General features: G+C 36.3%; 1 pseudogene; it reads right to left on the bottom strand.

The window, feature by feature from the left end:
• Positions 1-15,238: 15,238 nt before the first annotated feature.
• On the bottom strand, positions 15,239-15,339 carry LOC143678545 (U6 spliceosomal RNA; annotated as a pseudogene).
• Between the last annotated feature and the right edge of the window lie 5,224 nt (positions 15,340-20,563).

Below are 20,563 nucleotides of genomic sequence, written 5' to 3'. Positions count from 1 at the left end.
ATATAGAAATTTGGGTTGAATTATTTTTACAACATCACTAAAGCTATTACCCCATTATTGTCTGGCTTCTACTGTTTTGGTTGCAAGCATGTTGTAATTAGTTAGTTTCCTTGTTCTTCATTTGGAGTGCATCATCCACCACCTTCGAATGTCTTCAAGGTTACCTCTTTGCTTTTCACAAGTTTTGGAATACTATTTTTTCTTTCTCTTGCTGTCTCTTCCTCTCTCCCTGTGTTTGAATGCGTGTGCATGCATGTGTGTGAGTGTGCTTATCATACTTGTGTTTATGAGATTCTTGAATCAATAAGTCACGAAATTTATAAAAATAGTGGACAATATTTCTTCAAGTGTTTCTTTGTCCGTCCATTTTCCCCTTTTGTTATCCTATCAATAACTATATTAATCTGTGTGATACTGAATCAGTATTCTAGAATGTTACATTCTCTTTTCCCCAGCTTTTTAGCCCCCTTTTTTTTTCAAATGGGCACTGGGAATTAAACTCCAGTCTCATAGGCAAGCGAGAATTTTGTTTTTTAATTTTGAGTAACTTATATTGGCTTAAGTTCACTATATATTTTGACAGATGCACTAAATACTCGGAGGAAGGTATTTAGTTTTCATTTTGGTTCTGCATTGGTTTTTTGTATTGTTTGTGGACGAATCTCATTTTTTAAAAATAATTCCTATACTTCAATTTATACTGCTTAATAACTTTCCAATCAGTCTAACTTTGCCTTTAGGATTTTAAACAAATGAATCAGTTATATTAAATTCTTATTTTATCTTTTATTTCCCATATTTTAGTTGTATATTAATCTCATTCTACTAATATATCCATTAAGACTGCAGTCTTGTTCTTTGATTTTTCCCAAATTATTTGTTAAATCTAAACATGTTGCATAGAATACAGACTTTGATTTAATATTTTATTTTCTGTACTAATAATGTGTACATAAATCTTATTTTTTTTGAATAGTCTCATTCTGTGCATTCAACTAGATCCTAAATGTGGGTATTTGGCTGTGTCTTCTCAGAACTGATTTGGGGTTTATTTTGGTCAGGCTACCTTAAGTTGAAATTTTTCTGCATTCTTACCCGATGAGTTCATTTCCTATAATGATAACTTATTTCACTTTGTCTTGCTTGGGATCTAAAGATACTTTCCTCCTTCCTGATACCTCTCCTAGATGAGTTCACCCCTCATATTTATTAATCGTTTTCAGTGTAGCTGAGGAGCTTGAGCTAAGTATGCATTCTATGATCTAAAGATTAATCTTTATTCTTAGGAAGATGTAAACCTGGGTCAGGGGTGTGACTGTCCATGTGTCCCTGTTCATTCTCTGCACAGGCAGTTTTGGAGGAACAGGGCATGAATTTTAACTCCAGAGGGTAGGGTGTTTTACCCCATTGTTTCTACCCTGCAGCTGTATTGTTTTATTTTTACTAGTATCCCCTTCAACTGGTTTTGATGCTCTTCTCTGAAAATGTGGCTTTCATTCTTAAGGGAAGGCAGAAGAGTTGATTGGAAATTTTCCATGTGAGAGAGTATTTCCTTACCAGTTTCTATGGGATTTCAGGTGTGCCTGTAGGACATAAGCTGTGACGGATGTCCCATGGAATGGTAAAGCTACAATGGCACTAGGGGAGGTAGGTCTGGGTACATTTTAGAAGCGGCTGCTCCTCTTCTCCCAGAGACAGCACCAATCCAGAAATCAGTGTATTTCTGTGAATCCTGCCCAATGCTCTAAAACAAAAAAAAAACAAAAAAATATCTGAAAAAGAGTAAGAATCTGCCTACACACTCTGTCCATGGGAGATTCATACTAACTTGCCTTGACTATATTCGGTGTTAAGAAATTTATTAGTATTTTACTTTGATCATTTAATAGGATAAACCCATTCTCCCCCAGGTAAGCTAATGTTGGGATCCTGTTTTCTTCCTTCAGGCATCTGTCACTCTACATTTTTCAAATGTGTTGCTTTTCCTGTGACTCCCATTACTGGAGTGTTAAAGCCAATTAGTTAATTTGCAGATTGTCCATGTTTTCTTGCTGTTTATGTGGTTGATTTAAGAAAAATAGAGATCTTTGCCTCAGCTCCCAAAATTTTCAAGCTGAGTATCACTCCTCTTTCAAATATCCAGAAACTAGAAACAATACATCACAGGTGAATAGGCAAAGGTCTGGAGGCATATGGAGATGTATGCACACATTGGGATATGACTCGGCTTTAGAATAATGAATAGTAATGAATGACTCAGAACAATATGGCTGGATTACAATAAATTACACTGAGTAAGAACACAGACTACATGACTCAATTTTTATGAGTTCTATAAACCTCAAATTAATACAATATAATATAAATAAGATCAGTAGTTGCAGAGGACAGGGTTGGTACATAGAAAATGAGGAAGGGGGAATTACAAAGGACAAGAGAAGTTGTAGGGTTTTGGATTTCCCACTATCCTGACTGTGGTGCTATTCACATACTGTAGTACTTATTACACTGCAGACTATAAATATATGTATTTTATCATGAATCTACTATACTCAGTGAAGCAATTCAAAAACAAAGCTAGACATTACTGGTACAGAAAGAACAGTGGAGTAGAAATAATGCCACGTGATCAGTAAAAGATCCCTGGATAGAATTTTCTAATCCCTCACCCTGCACTTATTACTTGGGTAAACACTATAGTGCAAAAGCACTACACTCGGTTCTCATTACACCAAGGCAGCTGCATGTGGGGATAAATCTCACTAGGCCCTCCACACCCTGTCCTGGAGCTGTTACAGTTTTGAAATTTGGTCCAGTGGTATAAAGCACAGGTCCAGACATGGGTGAACATTTGCCAGGTATATATTCATGCTTAGCTCACACAGTCTCTCTATATGTCTGTTTGTAGTTTGACATCTGTAAAATGAAGGTAACATTAATGCTTTCATCATAACTTTATTGTGTTTTTTAGTGAAATAAGATGATGGGTTTAGTGTTTGCCCATTACAATCACAGCATAAGAAATTACATTTTCCTGGGTGCTACAATTGACAACCAACCCCCCCAGGACACTTATCTACTCTCAGCACACTCCCCTCTGAAGACTCCCATCCCAACACATTGCTGCAGGGTAGGATGAAACAAAAGAGAGGACCGCTCCCTCTTCTGATTAAAACCAGCACATTCCTGACCCTAAGATGGAAGCCCTAGTCCAGGGATCCTCAGTAGTTCTAATTCTGTGACAAGTACAGTCCAAAATAGACTGGTCATGGAGTTTGGGCTGTTTGCCTTTTTGCAATTTTAAAGGAATTTTATGGAGAACATAGGCTTTGATCTTATGACTGCAGATGGGTAAGAAAATGATGGGCGATGCTGGGTTTTCCTTGAATTGTATGACTTTGGACCTATGGGTGTCCAGTATGGGGCACAGATGGCATTGTCTAGGGGAGATGCAGTGCGGTTCGTGTGGTCTCTGAGCCTCTCGTGGGCAGTCTCTGGATTCACGCTTGATTGCTTCTGGATGTGTTTGGGGTGGCAGTTTCCAAGGAGGTGATTGTTGTCATGGAATTAGCACATGCTATGCAGAAGGTTATATTCACTATCTGTAAAGAAATATGCCAACACCATTTGTGACTAAAAGTAAGAAGTCTGAAAGCTGAGGATGCCTCCGTGTATCACTGACTGAGACACAGCAGTTACTGTGAGTTCAGTCAGATTCAATTCTCCCCTGCAAAGTTACCTCCAGGGGTCGTGCGGCAACCACAGCTCCAGGATCATGTTCAGAAAGCGACAGGAGAGGGTGTCTTGCCATCTGGAGTTTCTTCTAAGGGTCTGTGCTTCTCTTCTCTCCCAGTGAAGAATTGTTCTGAACAGTAATAAATGGCCCTCAAGATTCATGGACAGTCTAATAGATGTAAGCACAGTGTGTAGCTATGACGATGACAGATTCCATAGGAACCAACAGGAGTCTAGAATGGGGCTACAGATATTCACCAACTACAACCAGCATATAGAGCACAACTGCAGCTCAGCCATCCAAGGCCAAGATGCCTGCCAAAGATAATTCCAGTTGCAACTTGCAACCATCAACCTGAATGCTCAGCATCAGACATGACATGCTATGTGGGACTCACAGTGCATGGAGGGCAGAAAGAGCCCAAGAACTTTGCTCATTGAAGGGCCAGCAAGTTGAGTGCAGGGAGCTCTCATGACCCAGAAGCCCAACAGCCTGGATTGGGGAGAGGCTCAAGAGGATACAGAACCAGGACAGATGCAGAGAAATGATAAAGGAGCTTCCAATCAGTACCTCTGGTTTCTTCTCATGGCTTCTTTCTTCTTTTTATAGGTAAGCTCGGGATATCCTGCTACATGGTTACAGTAGAAGAGGTGTTCAGTGAAATTTCATTGAAGCATTTAGCTTTAGGTGATTTTGTTAATAAATAAAAGTCTATAAATTTAGGTGAATGAAACAATATGCAGAGAAGTTCATTCCCCTGAATTAATGTAACCAAATACCAAACTTGCATGAAGTATGTTAAATAGGGAGATGCAGTTAAATGTTACCAATTAAATAAGCACTTTGACCTTTAGCACAGCATTCTAGAAGGGATAAAATTTACTCAAATTGTGCATTTGATTTTCCTACCTGCCCCTCCCCACACTGCACCTCTATGCATAGACTTTCTTAATGCTTAATGCACCAGGGCCTCTCTTGGTAAATGCCATATGCTTTTCTCCTTAATCCTGAATCCGACTACAAACTTTGGAGACAGTAGTGTTAGGTCTGAGCCCTTTGACCTCATATTGCAACTTAACCACCTTGCACCCAGGCTAGAGATGAATTTATTACCGAAAGTTTATTTTAATCTCTAATTAATCTTACTGAATCGCCAGTTTGCAATATATAGCTTTCAAGGGCTGTTCTTGATATGATAAGTTAGAAAGAGAAATTCAGAGATGAATAGATCTAAGTAGGTCAGAGTTCAGGTGAGGGTCTGAGTGTCAGTGGTTTTGACCTTCCCCTGGCTGCACAGGTGTGACATGTAGGAGAAGGCAGATGTTCCCTGGAAAATCATCTTGGTCAGAAATGAGTGCACACACAGGTCTTTCTGCCTCTAATTGGAGATTATACCATTAATTAAATACATAACTAATATATGTAATAGCACTGACAACTTAATAAAATTACACACATGAAGTTCCTATTGAAAAATGACATCAACAATGTTGAGAAGGTAAACCAACCATGCTCTTCTACACCGATTCCTCAAAAATCAACCTGAATCCATTATAACCAAACTTGTCATGGGATTTATACATAATATTTAATATATGTGCGTGCTATACATTCCATATATATGGGATATAAATGTACAAAAACACACACACAGATATGCATATATATATAATTATTGCAGTAGGGGAATGAGGACCATATTCCCAGAGCCATTCTCGAAACTTGGTGCCATTTAACTCCTCATCCTACAGATTTCCTGCTTGGAAACAAGGAATCAGGGATTGGTGAAGGGAAACTCAGTGAGAGGACTGTGTTCTGCCAGGGCTCAGCCAGCTTCCTCTTCCTAGAGTAACCTAAGACAAGGACCTCCCCTTACTAGCTTTCTTTTTATATTCATTTACCTCCTAAATGCAAATCACTACATGGGCAAACTGATGAGCATGCTTTTACTTAAATTCAGGTTCCTCCTGAGTCTGGATAATATTTCCTAGGCATTGTGGATCTCACCTATAGGAACATGAAACCCTTGTGGTTCATCTTCTTTCTGGTGGCAGCTCACAGATGTGAGTGTCTCAGGGATGAAGTTAATGGGGATGATGTATCTGAGCCATTGTCTCAAGATTGTTCTGCTTGTTCCCAGGTATCCTGTCCCAGATACAGCTGAAGGAGTCAGGTCCAGGAGTGGTGAAGCCCTCTCAGACCCTGTCCCTCACCTGCGCCGTCTCTGGAGTTTCCATCACAAGTGGTAACTGCTGGAATTGGATCCGCCAGTCCCAGGGGAAGGGGCTGCAGTGGTTGTCATATATATGCTATAATGGTAACACTGGTTACAATCCATCACTCAAGAGCCGACTTTCCACGTCTAGAGACACTTCCAAGAATGAGTTCTCTCTTCAGCTGAGCTCCATGACTGATGAGGACACAGCTGTGTATTACTGTGCAAGACACACAGTGAGAGGAAGTCAGTGTGAGCCCAGACACAAAACTCCCCATGTGGGAGTTGGCTGAGCTGCAGGAGGCACTCAGGATCCACCAGAGCAGGGACCAACCCCAGATACATGAGCAAGGAAGATGCGTGGAAGCAGGGGTCCTCTGTAATGACAGAATATTTCCTTTTCTTCCTTAAAACGATTTAATCTCTGGGGAATCCGAACTACATCTTTTGTAAATAATGTACTATTTTATCCAAGTTTCAAATACAGAAAATATATTTGCAATGCTCCTCTACTTTACATGATATTGTGATCACACACACACACACACACACACACACACACACACACACATACTAGTTCTCTTCATTTTGTTCACCTGGATTAGACAAGAAGTATGAACGGATTTTCATTCAGCTAATATTCAGACTGCAGTGTTATTTCTATGGAATTAATTCTCTATCTTGGCCCTGCTCAGGTGAGTAGAAAATTAAAATGAAAAATAAATATAAAAATAAAATAAGGATAATAGCAAAAGTAATAATAAAAATTGAATGGACATGATTGTTTTTTCACCATAAGAAGATTATTTTTGGTAGAATGATATCATCTGAATTGAAAATTAAAGTCTCCATGTCATTTTCACACTGTACAACCGTGTATGTCCCATATCTTCAAGGCTATACAGATTCTTGTTCCCCAGGCTTAGTTCCACAGTGTATAGTGCCCCATGATCTCAAAGAAAAAGAGCAGAAGCTAGAGCATCACCTTACATGCACCTTCTAGGTACCTCATCTTGACCTCTTCATTGTCGCCATGGCTATTGAAAATGTTCGAGATCCAAGTGCACAGCCAATAGATTTTCACTGGGAATAGATTCTCCATGGGGAGTTCAGAGCCTTATCAGTTGTCAGGAACACTGGAAGCATTTTCTGAGCTGTCACTTCTGGGGAAGATGCTATATTGTCCAAAGAGAAAGAGAAGACTTTTGTGTAATTATTTGCCTGAAACATTGTTTCTTTTTTGACATGTTGGCCACTGCATCAGGAAGGCTTTGGCCTACACCACTCTGGAGCTAGATTTTGTCTGATAGCTGCACATGCACATTCACCTGCCCCATTGCCTCTGAACTGGACACAGAATTGGTAGAGTTTAGCACTTCAGGACATCATCTGGTCAGGACTTGGCTGAGGCAGCAATAACCAAGATCAGAGCAGCCTGTGCTAAGCGTCCAGTCCCCTCCATCCTAGGAGTAAAGTGAACTGACATCCTTTCCATTGATTAAGCTTTGGGAACTCCATGATGTTCCTCAGGTAGAAGGTTTACAAGGAGGTATTTTAGGTCATCCTGCATTGTATTTGGGGACATAAAGTCATGAATAGCAAAGCATAATAGACATGAGAAAATACTTATCTGTGAGTAGTCATCAATGGATTTTTAAGAATGATTGATAGATTCAAATCATTCTTTTCTGAATTTCAAATGTGATGTTAGCATACCTTTACATTTCTAGGTCCAGGGTTTTGAATTTAAGGCGTGTAATTATGAACAAGCATCTGTTTTTATAAACATGTACATAACACTTGACTTTTAATAACTTTTGTCTTTCCTATGGTTTCAACAGGCAATTTAGATTAATTCAATATATTAAAGATAAGGCTCCTGTGCTGGTTTGAAAGTATTATATACCAGCCCCCAAAGTCATTTCAATCCTGATTCAATCTTGCGGATGCAGTCGTTTCTTGCAATCGTAATTCAATAATGAAGGTTGGAAATTTTTATTAGATTATCTCCACAGATATGTGACACATCCAATTGTGGATATAACCTTTTATTAAATGGAGATTTTAGTAGACCCATTCCAGGTGGGTCTTGATTAGTTTACTAGAAATTTATAAATGATGAAATATTTTGAAGACATAAATGACAGAAGCCTCCATGCCCACATAAATGATCGAATTGACAGACAGTTAGCCAAAAGAAGTTTCAGAGCAGAGCTGACACATGCTGACATTCAGAGAACAGAGACATGGATGTTTGGATATCCAGGGAGCACAGCATACATCACGATGAGATGGTAAGTAAGCCAAAACCTACCTTTTGAGAGCCAAGGGAAGCCAAGAGATGAAAGCCATCCCTGGAGAATTGAAGTAAGGAACCTCCACAGAAACAGAGGCTGAAAACAACAGAGCCCAGGAGCAAAGGACCTGCGAGGGATCAGCATGCCTACCCACCTGATAGAGATGTTACAGATGCATTGGCCATTCTTGAATTAAGGTATCTTCCTCGATGCCTGTATTAAGGCATTTCCATAGTCTTTAAATTGTAAACTTATAACAAATTATTTCTGCTTTTTAAAAGCCTTTTTAGTTTTGCTATATTGCATTCTGGCAGCTTGCAAATTTCAACAAGCCCCAATGCCAACAATAATATATAAGACCAATATTCCAGATGAGTGTGGATATTTCTGAGGATGAAACTTCTGAACATTATCTGTCTTGAAAACTAGGACCTAGAGGATGTGATTAAGTTACTGACTGATAAATTATATTATTCTGGATTATCCAGTTTGTCCCTCATGGGAAGGAGGCTGGGGCAGATACAATGTCAGAATATGTGGCCAAAGTGAGATCCTGCCTTGTTGAGTTTGAAGACTGAGATGGGGACAGGAGTCAAGTAACGGAAGGAATAGATTTCTTCAAGTTTACAGACAAGGAAACATTTTTTCCTAAATACTCAAGAGGGAAAGATGCCAGGCAGACCCCTTTCATTTGCACCATTGAAAATAATTTAGAAATCTGACTTCAATAAAAGAAAGATTGTGAATTTGTGTTGTAAATTATTGTGTTTATTTGTTACAGCAGTCATATAAACTGATGCACACTATTTATTGCATATTCGTTTGTGCTGATTCCCCAACTGTTCTCTCACCCAGTTAGAGGACTCCATGGTGGAAGTGTAAGATATTTCTGTCATGATAATCTAGTCACCAAATATCAGCTGAGCCAGAAGTATCATGGTGCCTGTCTTAGAATAATAAAATAACCTGTATGCTGGTCCATGCATAACTGAAAACCATGTTGGATCACAAATGTAAATTTTCTTCCTCAGTAATGCTTTTATAAAATTTCTGAACACATCAAAAATAAATTCACCTCATTAACATTCCCAGAATTTTAACTAATCTCACTATCAACTCAAACCCTAAATCTCACCTAAATCTCATCAATAATAACAGTGAAAAGATAATGTTGGAGAATACAAAATGATGCATAGGAAAGCAGAATTAACTCTAAATTTCCCAGAAATTAGTATGCAGATATAAATACTTTCTTCCTTATGAGCTGACAATTCACTAATTAGACATGCTAGTACTAATGGTGATTAACCAAATACTTGTCATGTGATGTAAAGAAAGCAAACAGCTTACTATCCCACAAGATTTATTCAAATGTGCAAGTATGCTCAAATATGTCAACAATGTTCTCTCCAAAATCAATACAAAAAAACTGCAGAACCATCAGTGAGAATATACAAGACTTGATCATTATCAGTCAACATGATCTCACTGAACTCCTCTGACAAGGCAGCCCAAGCCAAAACATGCATTCCTGTAAGCATACATATTTATCTTTGAGTTAAATTAATTTAATATTTTTCTTTGAACATCTACCATATTTGAGCAAATTAGTCATTGCCATTGGAAATGCACAGTCAGCTAACAGATCTCAATCCTACAATGCACATTTATTGTGGAGGTGCTTATAACATCTTTACACCGGATTCATTAGGGCACATGCCTGCATGCAGATGGACTCTTCCTCACACTCAGCCTCTTAAACCTCATTCTCTGGTGAGGCCATGGCAAATCTTTCTCATTTGCCTTTTATTTCAATATGATCTTCCATGATAAGAGTCCTACTGAAATTATCTCCAAGCTTCAGCGTTTTTTATGGTGCCCTGAATGAGTCTTTCCAGACAACTGTGACCTTGCATGAGCAAGCATGCTTTCATTCTTGTTCACTGCTGACTCCCCAGCAATCAGAGTTTCTGGACAGAGGAGGTTCCAAATATACATTCACAGCTTAACATCAGTTCATGGTTATGTTCACAATTAACAGATGGTCATAGGATGGCTCCAGGGAGAAAACAGCACTGAAAGATGCAAAACCTCAACTGGAGACATTTCTTTATTCCAGCCACTATTACCAGATACATCATATAAAACATTGAATAAAAGCTTTCAGAAAGTAACAGATGGGGTCCGAGGGATTCTGTAAAAATTGTTCTTTAAATTTTAAAATGTACAAGGATAGCTACATCAGAGAATTTCCTCACTTTCACTCAAAACAAGTGTTCCATCACTCAGGCTGTTTCAACTATACTAATAAGAACTCTTAGGCAGAGTTACATGTTTCCCACACACTGTAGTAGGCAGAAAGGTTATTTTTCCATTTTTTTAAAATCCTATTTGACCTGACTTTAGATATATAGAAATTTGTCTAAAAAATAGTGTTCTCATATATTATTTATCCAGCTTTTGCTCATGTTTTTTGTATAACTCCAGTATACATCAAAATCAGGAAACTAACATTGATATACTATGATTAATCAATGGAACTGATTCGAATTTCATAAGATTTTGCACTAATATTCTTCTGATGTATCCTTCCAGTATCTGGTGTTGCATTTACTTGTCATGTCCTCTCAATCTCCTCCAGTATGTGAGGGTTTTTCAGTCTTTTTTTTTTGTCTTTTAGAACTTCATCAATTTTGAAGAGAAATGGTCAGATATTTTGCCTTTTTTGTTTACCTAATGTTTTCTCATGATGAAACTGAGATTTTCTATTATTGGATAAAGTACTAAAAAATGAAATTTACCCTACTTCTTGGATCATGTGAAAGGAAATATAATATTGATATATTAGAACTTTTGCTTATTTTTATTAATTAGCTAATGTGTGTCTGTCATACATCTCCCAATAAGACTGTGAGTATTAACTTTGTGAGTAATAGCTATCATGTAGGGAGTTTCTTTATCATAATACAAATATCCTATTCCTCATTTTTTTGTTTTGGTAAAGCTGCCGGAATGCAATATACCAGAAATGGAAGAACTTTTAAATGCAGAATTCATTATGTTGCAAGGTCACAGTTGTAAAGCCATAAAAATGTCTAACCCAAAACATCCAAGGAAAGATAACTTGACTCAAAAAAAAAAGAAAAAGAAAAAGCCAATGTGTCCATAAATTATTCTATTTATGAGAAAGTCACATAGGTGGCATCTGCTTGTCCTTTAGCTTGTAGTTTCAAACAGCTTCTCTAAGGACATTTTCTTTCTGAATCTCTTAAACATCTTGGTCTCGCATTGGCTCTAAATCTTTTACTAAAGTGTTTCTCCTTTTAAAGAATTCTAATAATCTAATCAAGTCCCACCTTGGCACATAGAGTCATATCTCCATTTAACCCAAAATCCATAACCACAAAGGCTGTGTCAAATCTCCATGGGAGGAATTTAACCAAAAGGTTCCATCTTAAATAACGGGTCTGGTCTCACAAGATTGAATTAGGAAAAGGACATGGTTTTCTGGGGTGCCAAAACAGCTTCAAAGGGGCACACCAATCATTCTTCTGGCTCCTAATTTTAGCTTCCATTGAGATTGTTAGCACTAGCCATTAGAACTGTGGTGTTGACCCCATGGTGATTTTCCATTTCCCTCTTTAATAGTTTCTTAGAATTTAACAAAACTTATTACAAAGCAGATAGCAGGAAAAAAAACAGAACTTTATGATTTACTCTTTCACAATTCTGGAACCAGAAAATCATAAATCTAGGTGTCAACAGGGTTGGCTCTTTCTGGAGGATATTTTTGAAATATTTAAGCATAATAATATGGACTGATGAGTATTTATGTTTTAGGTTATAATCCACTATTATTGAATATTAATTTATTGTTTAAATTATTCTATTTCTGTCTATTGAAATCTTCTCAAGTTGGTTTCCCTATCCTTTATACATGCCTCTGTCAATTGTGAATATTTCTTCACTTCATGTACCTCAGGGTATCCTTGTTTATCTTGTTTTTTAGCTTCCCACATCTTTTTCCAATGATAAAAACACCCCTCTTTTTTAATCGCAGAATCTGGTTTCCAGGTTTAGTGATTGTTACAGGAACATGATTGTTCTTAGCTCCATTAATAGTAAGAACTGGAATGTATATGTATATTTACTGATACATGTACACAGACCTACATTAATTTCTCTGTCCATCTGAATATATATTATAAACATGATATTATAGGATCCAGTAATTATTCTAACTTTACTCTTTTCCATATTATTTTTTAAATTCTTTGACAGAGGAAAACCCATATTTCATCATTTACAATGCATTTATTTACTTGTTCTGTTCTATTTTATGCAAAGAGTGATTTCATACTTGAAAACAAATACTTCTATGAAAACAGAGTTTCTATCTAGAACACAATGCTTGTGTTCCTCCATTTGTATGTTAACCATAGAGTATATTATGAGCCTTCACAGGTTATTTAGAAATATTTACATTTAAATTCTCTTCAGAGTAGCTATGTTATTCATTTCTAGTAAAGTTAGATAAAATATTAGGTCTTCCTGTAGTACATTTGGATTTTCTCTCCCATAGTGATGAATTTTAATTTTTAATCTATATTTATAATATGTTGAGAATTGCCACAAAACTTAGTTTCATTAACATAAACTGTCCTTCAAACAGTGTCATTCCCTCCTCACCTGCACAGCTCCATTCCTACTCCCCCATTCTCTCTCTCTGACCTTAACTGCCTGTCAGTAATGCATTTCAGTCCATTCTGGTTATTATTTTGATATATTTTTATGCAAATTAGAAGATGGTTGTATTTGGTTTTTTATTCCTGTCTTTCTTCTATTAAAGGTATTATAGATAATTGGTTGCATTTTGCTTTTTCTCTTAGCAATATAATCTGTAAATTGTATAGTTATTCATTAAAATAGTTCCTTTTCCATAGTTTCATATTCTCCATTACATGTATAACCCATCACCCATTAACCATTTCCTATTTGCACGGGTATTCAAATTTTTCCAATATTGTGTTATTACAAACAATTCTTAAATGAATTAACTTCCGTATATGTATTTTCATGTTGTGATAAATGTAATAACGGGCAATTAGATCTTTTCCTGACTGTCAGCATGTAAAATATTGTAAATGTAATTCAAGGAAAGAGTTAAGTCTTAATTTCCACAATTAATATTAAATTTATTTTAAATCTCCAAAAAATATGACTCTGATATATAAGCAATGTTAATTCACATAAGACTCTAGTGATCTTGCATTTTATAATGATACGCCTGCCATTAGTTCAAGAATGAGAAATATTGACTACCTGTTCATAAACAGTCCTTCCATAAAATGCAAATTGATATATAATATGATTTTTTCTTAATTCTTTATACTTCAGTAGAATTTCTTATGGCTTAGTTGTTTTTCATGTTTTTGATTAGATAAGTTGTAGGTTTACAGAAAAATCCTGTAAAGTATAGCATTCCCATTTATCTAAAAATTGTTGACACTTTGCAATATGTGGCACCCCTCTTCCAGATGATGGAACTCTTTATTGGTTACTATGTGCATGGAATATATGTTTGCATCCTTTCACCTTCAACATATTTTTATTTAGGGGCTGAAAAAAATGTAACATTGGATCATACTTTTTTGTCCTTCCTACCAATCTATGTCTTTTGATTTTGTAGATACCTCAGTAACAACCAGTGTTATTAATGCAAATGCCATACTTACTTCAGCTATTTTACCCTTTGGCTTTTATATGCTATGTAAAATAGTTTATTGTACTATTAACTATGGCCTATAGTTTAAGTTGATGGATTTTTCCTATATACCACCCTATTTTTAGCCCCTTCTATTACTGTGTTATATTGATTTTAATTCATAAAACAACACTTTTATACTTTGACTATTAATTATAGTACATTTTTTACAATAGGTTTCACTATATTATTCAGTCCTCCATTCTCTCATTTAATTTTATTCTAGTAACATATACATAACCTGAATTTTCCCGTTCATCACAGTCATATATATATATATTCAGTTCTTTTAATTGTACTCAGTATTTTATCACCATCACACCCATCCTATTCCAAAACTTTAAATCAACTTAAATGGAGATACTGTAAAATTAAATATTAACTCCAAATTTTCAATGAAAATCCAGCTTATGGTAACTTATATTCTAGATTCTGACTCTGGTTTTCTTATTCTAATTATTTCATTTAGGTGAGATCATAGAATATTTGTCCTTTTGTGTACAACTTATTTCAATGTGTTTTCAAGTTTCATTCCTGTTGCATATATCAGGCTTTCCTTCTATTTATGCTTGAATAATATTTTGTGGCATGTATGTAGACATTTTAAAAATCCATTCATTTTGTTTTTATTCTCCATTCATTCTTTGATAGGCATCTGCATGGGATGTATGTTTTCATCCTTTCACCTTCAACATATCTGTGTCCTGGGGCATAAAAAATGTAACATTGGGTCATACCTTTTTGTCCTTGCAACCAATCGATGTTTTTTGGTTTTGTAGGTACCTTATTACCATTCAGTGTTATTATTGTAAATGCAGTTCATCAGCTATTTTGCCCTTTGGCTTTTATATGCCATATCATGTTTCTCTCTTTCTTTTCCTTTATTGCAGCCAGCTTCTCCACGGGGGTTGATGTTTTGTGATGCTTCTAACTTATAATTTTTGGATTAGTATTTGCCTCAGAGAAGGTCTATTAAGATTTGCTCTGTGTGGAGTGCTTTATACTTCTCAGGCATCTATAGGTCTTTTTAAGAGTTTCGGAATTTCATCTTTTATTTGCTCAAATATTCCTTCTGCCCCTTTCCCCTTCTCTTCTTCTTTTCCTTTGGGACATACTTAAAAATTGTTTATGTAGTCTTCACAATATCACTCAAAGCCCTGAGACACTGCTCTTTTTTTTCTATTCTATACTCTATTTTTCAACTTTATTCAGAATTTTGGTGGTTGAAACATATGGACTACTTCATGAATGTGCATGTCCTTCTTTCACAGGGGCCATGCTAATCTCCACAGCATTCCACATTTAGAGTATGTGCTGCAGAAGGAACAATATAATGAGGGAGTTATTGACTGCAAAGATAATATCAATTAGACTCTTGTATTTGAGTTGAACTTTTCATTTTCCCAAGCCTGATGCCCAATGTTTGATTTAGATAAAAAATTGTAACCTGAGTCCCATAATAAGTTGATTTCAGGGATATTCTAAACATTAATGTATATGTTATCAAATAGTGAATTTGTTTCTTCCAATGGCCTATCTATTTTGCACATCTTTTTTCCAGTCACTTCTAGGATCAATCCCAAATAAATTACTGGTTCTCAAATACTTAATGCATTTCACACATATGGACAATTTAGTAAGGAAATATATATTAGTTCTATTGGTTATATCATCTTCCATCTTTCCAGTCCTGCATCCTCTCACAGTATTCTTGTTTCGACCTCTTCAAGCCAGTAAAGTACTATATGTCCTTTGGTCATACTAAATGTAATAAATAATTTGTATTTATCTGTAATTCTGGAAATAACTTTCATGATAAAGAAACTTTATAAATCACCCATGACTTTATATTCTCTTCCAGTTCCTCCAATGCATTGTTCTCTTTGGACCAAAAATATAGAACGATTGGCAGAATTCATTTCCTTATTCTTCCTCAAGATAGCAACAAAATATTTATCACCAAGTTCCATCAAATTTTCTGTGAGCTCCTGCATACCATGCAATGCAGTCCTTCTCAATGTAAATTGTTATTCTCAAAAATCCATGAATATTATGACCCTCACTCAACTACAGTAATACGCCATATTTTTAGTGGAAAATGGATGAAGCAGAAATGCTTTCTCTCTTAGTTACAGGACCCAGGAGCATTACATTTTTACATCTGTCTTTTGTGACTTCATTGACCAAGTCCATGTATTTATTTAATGTATCATAAATTATGTTGCTCTTGCTTACAATCTCATCATTGATTTATGCAAACTGATTATACATATATGTATAATTAATATGAATAAAATTTAAATATAAAATACAATTAGGTTGATAACAGTACCTTAGGATTTGATGCAAGGAAGACTTCTGAGACCATTTACAAAGTTAATGCAATGTTCCAGGAAGATGGCAGGGTAGGATAGATTGAGTTCAATCCTGCTCCTATGGATAGCTAAAGAAGGGATGAGAGGGTGACTGAGAAGGCAATTCCATGGTGTAAGTACCTGGGAGGATATTCTGCACCACATGGGGTGGTCCTGATTGCAAAAGCTGAGGAATTGAGAAGCAGAGAACCAGAGACTGTCTGGTTGATGCAAAGAACCTAATGCAGAAACTTGGAGCCCTTAGGAGTGCACAAACAGGAGAATGGGACAAGGAAGTAAGCCAAGCCACATTCCTTGAACTCGTTACCTTTCCAGAATTGCCCTGTGACCCACGACTCACGACACAGGCCACAGACCTGAGCTCTGTCACTTGTCCTCATTCTCTGTGCTCTAAGCACTTCCAACCTGCCAACACCTCCCATATCGCCGCCTCAAAACTCCATCTCAAGTACAGCCCAACTAATGTTTTTGGTGAAAGCACATTCTTGATCCGCCTCTCCTGAGCACTGCTTTCCAGTCTCTGCAGGTTGCAAGTAGTCACCAGCACATAAAGGCTGCTGGCATTTACCTCCATAACCAAGTTGCACCTGCCCAGAGCCCATACAGTCATGCTGCTCCACCCCACCCATCCTGAGCTCTGTGCATAGGTACATCAGTTTACAACACTCCCAAATCCCCACTCACACCCTCCAAGTTTGGGAAAATGCTGATCTGTGCAGTCAGGTCACATCAATCCATAGTCCATGCAGGCACAATGCCAACCTGCTGTCATAACTCTGCACATGTGCACAAAGGGCCCCATGCCTTAGACAAGCACACAACAGGGCCCTACCCTACAGACCCATACACCTGCACAGCGACCCCCCACCCGCAGCCACTTGGCACCCATGCTCAAGGACACCACCTTAGAATCCACAACCTGCACCTATAAATATGCTGCAATACATCATTGTATTTTTGTGTCCTACCCAGTGCCCTGTATTCAGCCCCATATCAATTTACAAATACAAGCCTTTAGAATACCGAACCAAATCAACTTCCAAAATAAATCAATCCAGATATTTAGGTGGCACAAAGAGAACAGACAATCACTAAAAATATTATGATACAGACAGATGTAGCCTAGCTTAACAACTAAATTAAAACACAGGGGAGACACAGACATTGGAACAACTAATCAAAAATATTCATTTAACTCTACTAGATGAAATAAGTAGGATGGCTAATGACATATAGAAGATCATGAGGACAGTAGAAGAGCATAAAGAGAAAGTTTAAAAAATAAATGGAAAAATAACAAATATCACAGAAATTAAAGTTTCCTTTGACCAAATAAAAAACATACCCAAGGACACAACAGCAGATTTGAAGAGACAGAAGAATGAAAAAGCAAACTAATGGGCAGGACAACTGATTTTGAACAATCAAAACAAAGTAGCAGAAATAAATGTGTAAAATTTGAACTGGATCTCAGAGAATTAATGAACAAATCAAAGCATGCAAATATAAGAATCATTGGTGTTCCAGAAGGAGAAGAGAGCAGTAAAGAGATACAAGGAGTGGTTGAAGATATCATGGGGGAAAACTTCCAAACTCTTATAAAGGACATTAATATCCAAGTCAAAGAAGCTCAATGAACTCCAAATAGTATAATTCCAAATAGGCCTTTCCCAAGACACATGGTATTCGATCTGAGAAGGGTTGAAGAAAGCAGAATATCCTGAAACTGGCAAGAGAAAAACAGTCTACTATATACAAGGGTAACCATGTAAGACTACGTTCAGACAACACAACTGGCACTATGGAAGCAAGAAGGCAGTTGCATGATATATTAAAGATTCTGAAAGAGAAAGGCTTCCAACCAAGGATCTGAACCCAGCCAAATTTTCCCTTCAAAACTTAGGGAGAGATTAAAATTTTGACAGACAAACAAATCCTCAATGAATTTGTCAAGAAGAGACCAGCCCTACAAGAAATGCTCAACAGAGTTCTGCCAGATGAAAAAAAAAGGGAGAGGGAAATCTGGAGGAAGCCACAGCATTGAATAGTACCAGTGAGGGTAACATAATGGATGAAAAGAAATAGAGGGAAAAGAGTATAAAGATCTGACAGATATAATCCAAAAGATAAGGTGGTAGATTCAAGAAATGCCTTTTCAAATAACTTTGAATGTTAATTGATTAAAGTTACCAATTAAAAGATAGAGATTGGCAGAATGGATTGAAAAATATTATTTAGCTATGTGCTGATTTACAAGAAGCTCCTCTTAGACGCAAACATGCAAATAGATTTAAAGTAAAAGAGTGGGAAAGATGTTCCACACAAATTGTAACCAAAAGAAAGAAGAGGCACTGATAATAATATTGGACAAAATAGACTTTAAATATAAAGACATGATAAGAGACAAAGAAGGACACCAAATATTAATTAAAGGGAACTTCACCATGAAGAAATAGCAATCACAATATTTATGCTCTTAAACAAGGTGCATCAAGGCACATGAGACAGACATTGGTAAAACTGAATGGAGTGATATAAGCTTCAAAAATTCTAATAGGAGACTTTAATACACCACTCTCTTCTACAGATAGAACTACCAGCCAGAAGATCAATAAGGAAGTGGAGGTGTTAAACAACTTGATAGATGAATTCGACCTAATAGATATATATAGGTCATTATATCTCAAAACACCAAGATATATATTCTTCTCTAGCGCTCATGGAACATTCTCCAATATAGATCATATCCTGCAACACAAAACAGGTCTTCATTAATTTAAAAACATTGAAATTATTCAAAGAGTTTTCTCTGTTTACAATGGGATGAAGCTGCATCTTCATAACCACAAAAGAACGAGAACATTCACAAATATATGGAGATTAAATAACACACTCTTAAACAACCAGTGGGTCAAAGAAAGAATTGCTAGAGGAATCAGTAACTATACGAAGATGAATGAAAATGAGAATACAACTTATCAGAAGTTATTATATGTGGCAAAGACAGACAGAATGAGAGGGAAATTTATTGCTCTTAATGCCTATATTACAAAACAAGAAATAGTGAAAATTGAGGACTTAACTGCTCACCTGGAGGAATTTGAACAATAAACTAGCCCCTAAGCAAATAGAAGAATAAAAATAACAAAGAATAAAGCAGAGTTAAATGAATGGTAGAACAAAATAACAATAGAAAGAATCTATAAAACTAAGAGTTGGTTCTTGGAGAAAATGAACAAAATTGATGGACCATTAGCATGACTCACAAAGAATAAAAGAGGATGCAAATAAAATGAATCAGAAATAAGAAGGGGTTCATAAGAGGATACTATGAACAAATATATACCAACAAACTAGACAACTTAGATGATAGACAAATTCCTGGAAACACACAAACAAGCTACACTGACTAAGGGAGAAAGAAGAGATCTCAACAAACCAAGATCAAGCAAAGACATTCAGTCATCCAGAATCTTCCTGCAAATAAAAGCTCAGGGTGAGATGGCTTCACAAGGAAGTTTTAGTAAACACTTCAAAGAGAACTAACACCAATCCTACTCAAACATTTCCAAAAAAATAAACAAAGAAAAAAATGAGGAGAGATGAACACTCCTAACCCATTTTATGAAGGTAATACCATTTTAATGCCAAAATTGGGTAAAAATGCTATTAGAAAGAAAATTATTGGCCAATAATTAAAAATCAAAAGGGAAAAATCACATTATCATCTTGATTGATGCTGAAAAGTATTCTACAAAATTCTACATCCTTTTAGATAAAAGCACTTCAAAAGATAGGAATCAAAAGTAATTTTCTCAGTATGATAAAAGGCATACATGAAAAATTGACAACCATCTTTTTACTCAATAAAGAAGGAATAAATGGTTTGCCCCTAAGATCAGGAATGAGACATGCATGCCCATTGGAACCACTATTATACAACATGGTGCTAGAGGTTGTAGCTAGAACAATGAGGCAGGACAAAGAAATAAAACACATACAAATTGGAAAGGGAGAAGTAAAGCTTTCATTATTTGCAGATGACATGGTACTAAACTTGGAAAATCCTGAGATATCTACAACAAAAACAATTGAGCTAATAAAATAATTCAGCAAGGTGGCAAGATATAAAATTAATGTGTAAAATCAGTTATGTTTCTATACACAAGGAGTGAC

This window comes from Tamandua tetradactyla, chromosome 3 (genome assembly GCF_023851605.1).
Source record: "Tamandua tetradactyla isolate mTamTet1 chromosome 3, mTamTet1.pri, whole genome shotgun sequence".
NCBI lineage: Eukaryota > Metazoa > Chordata > Mammalia > Pilosa > Myrmecophagidae > Tamandua > Tamandua tetradactyla.
Note: the sequence above shows the minus strand (reverse complement) of the source record. Positions and strands in the feature narration are given on the sequence as shown.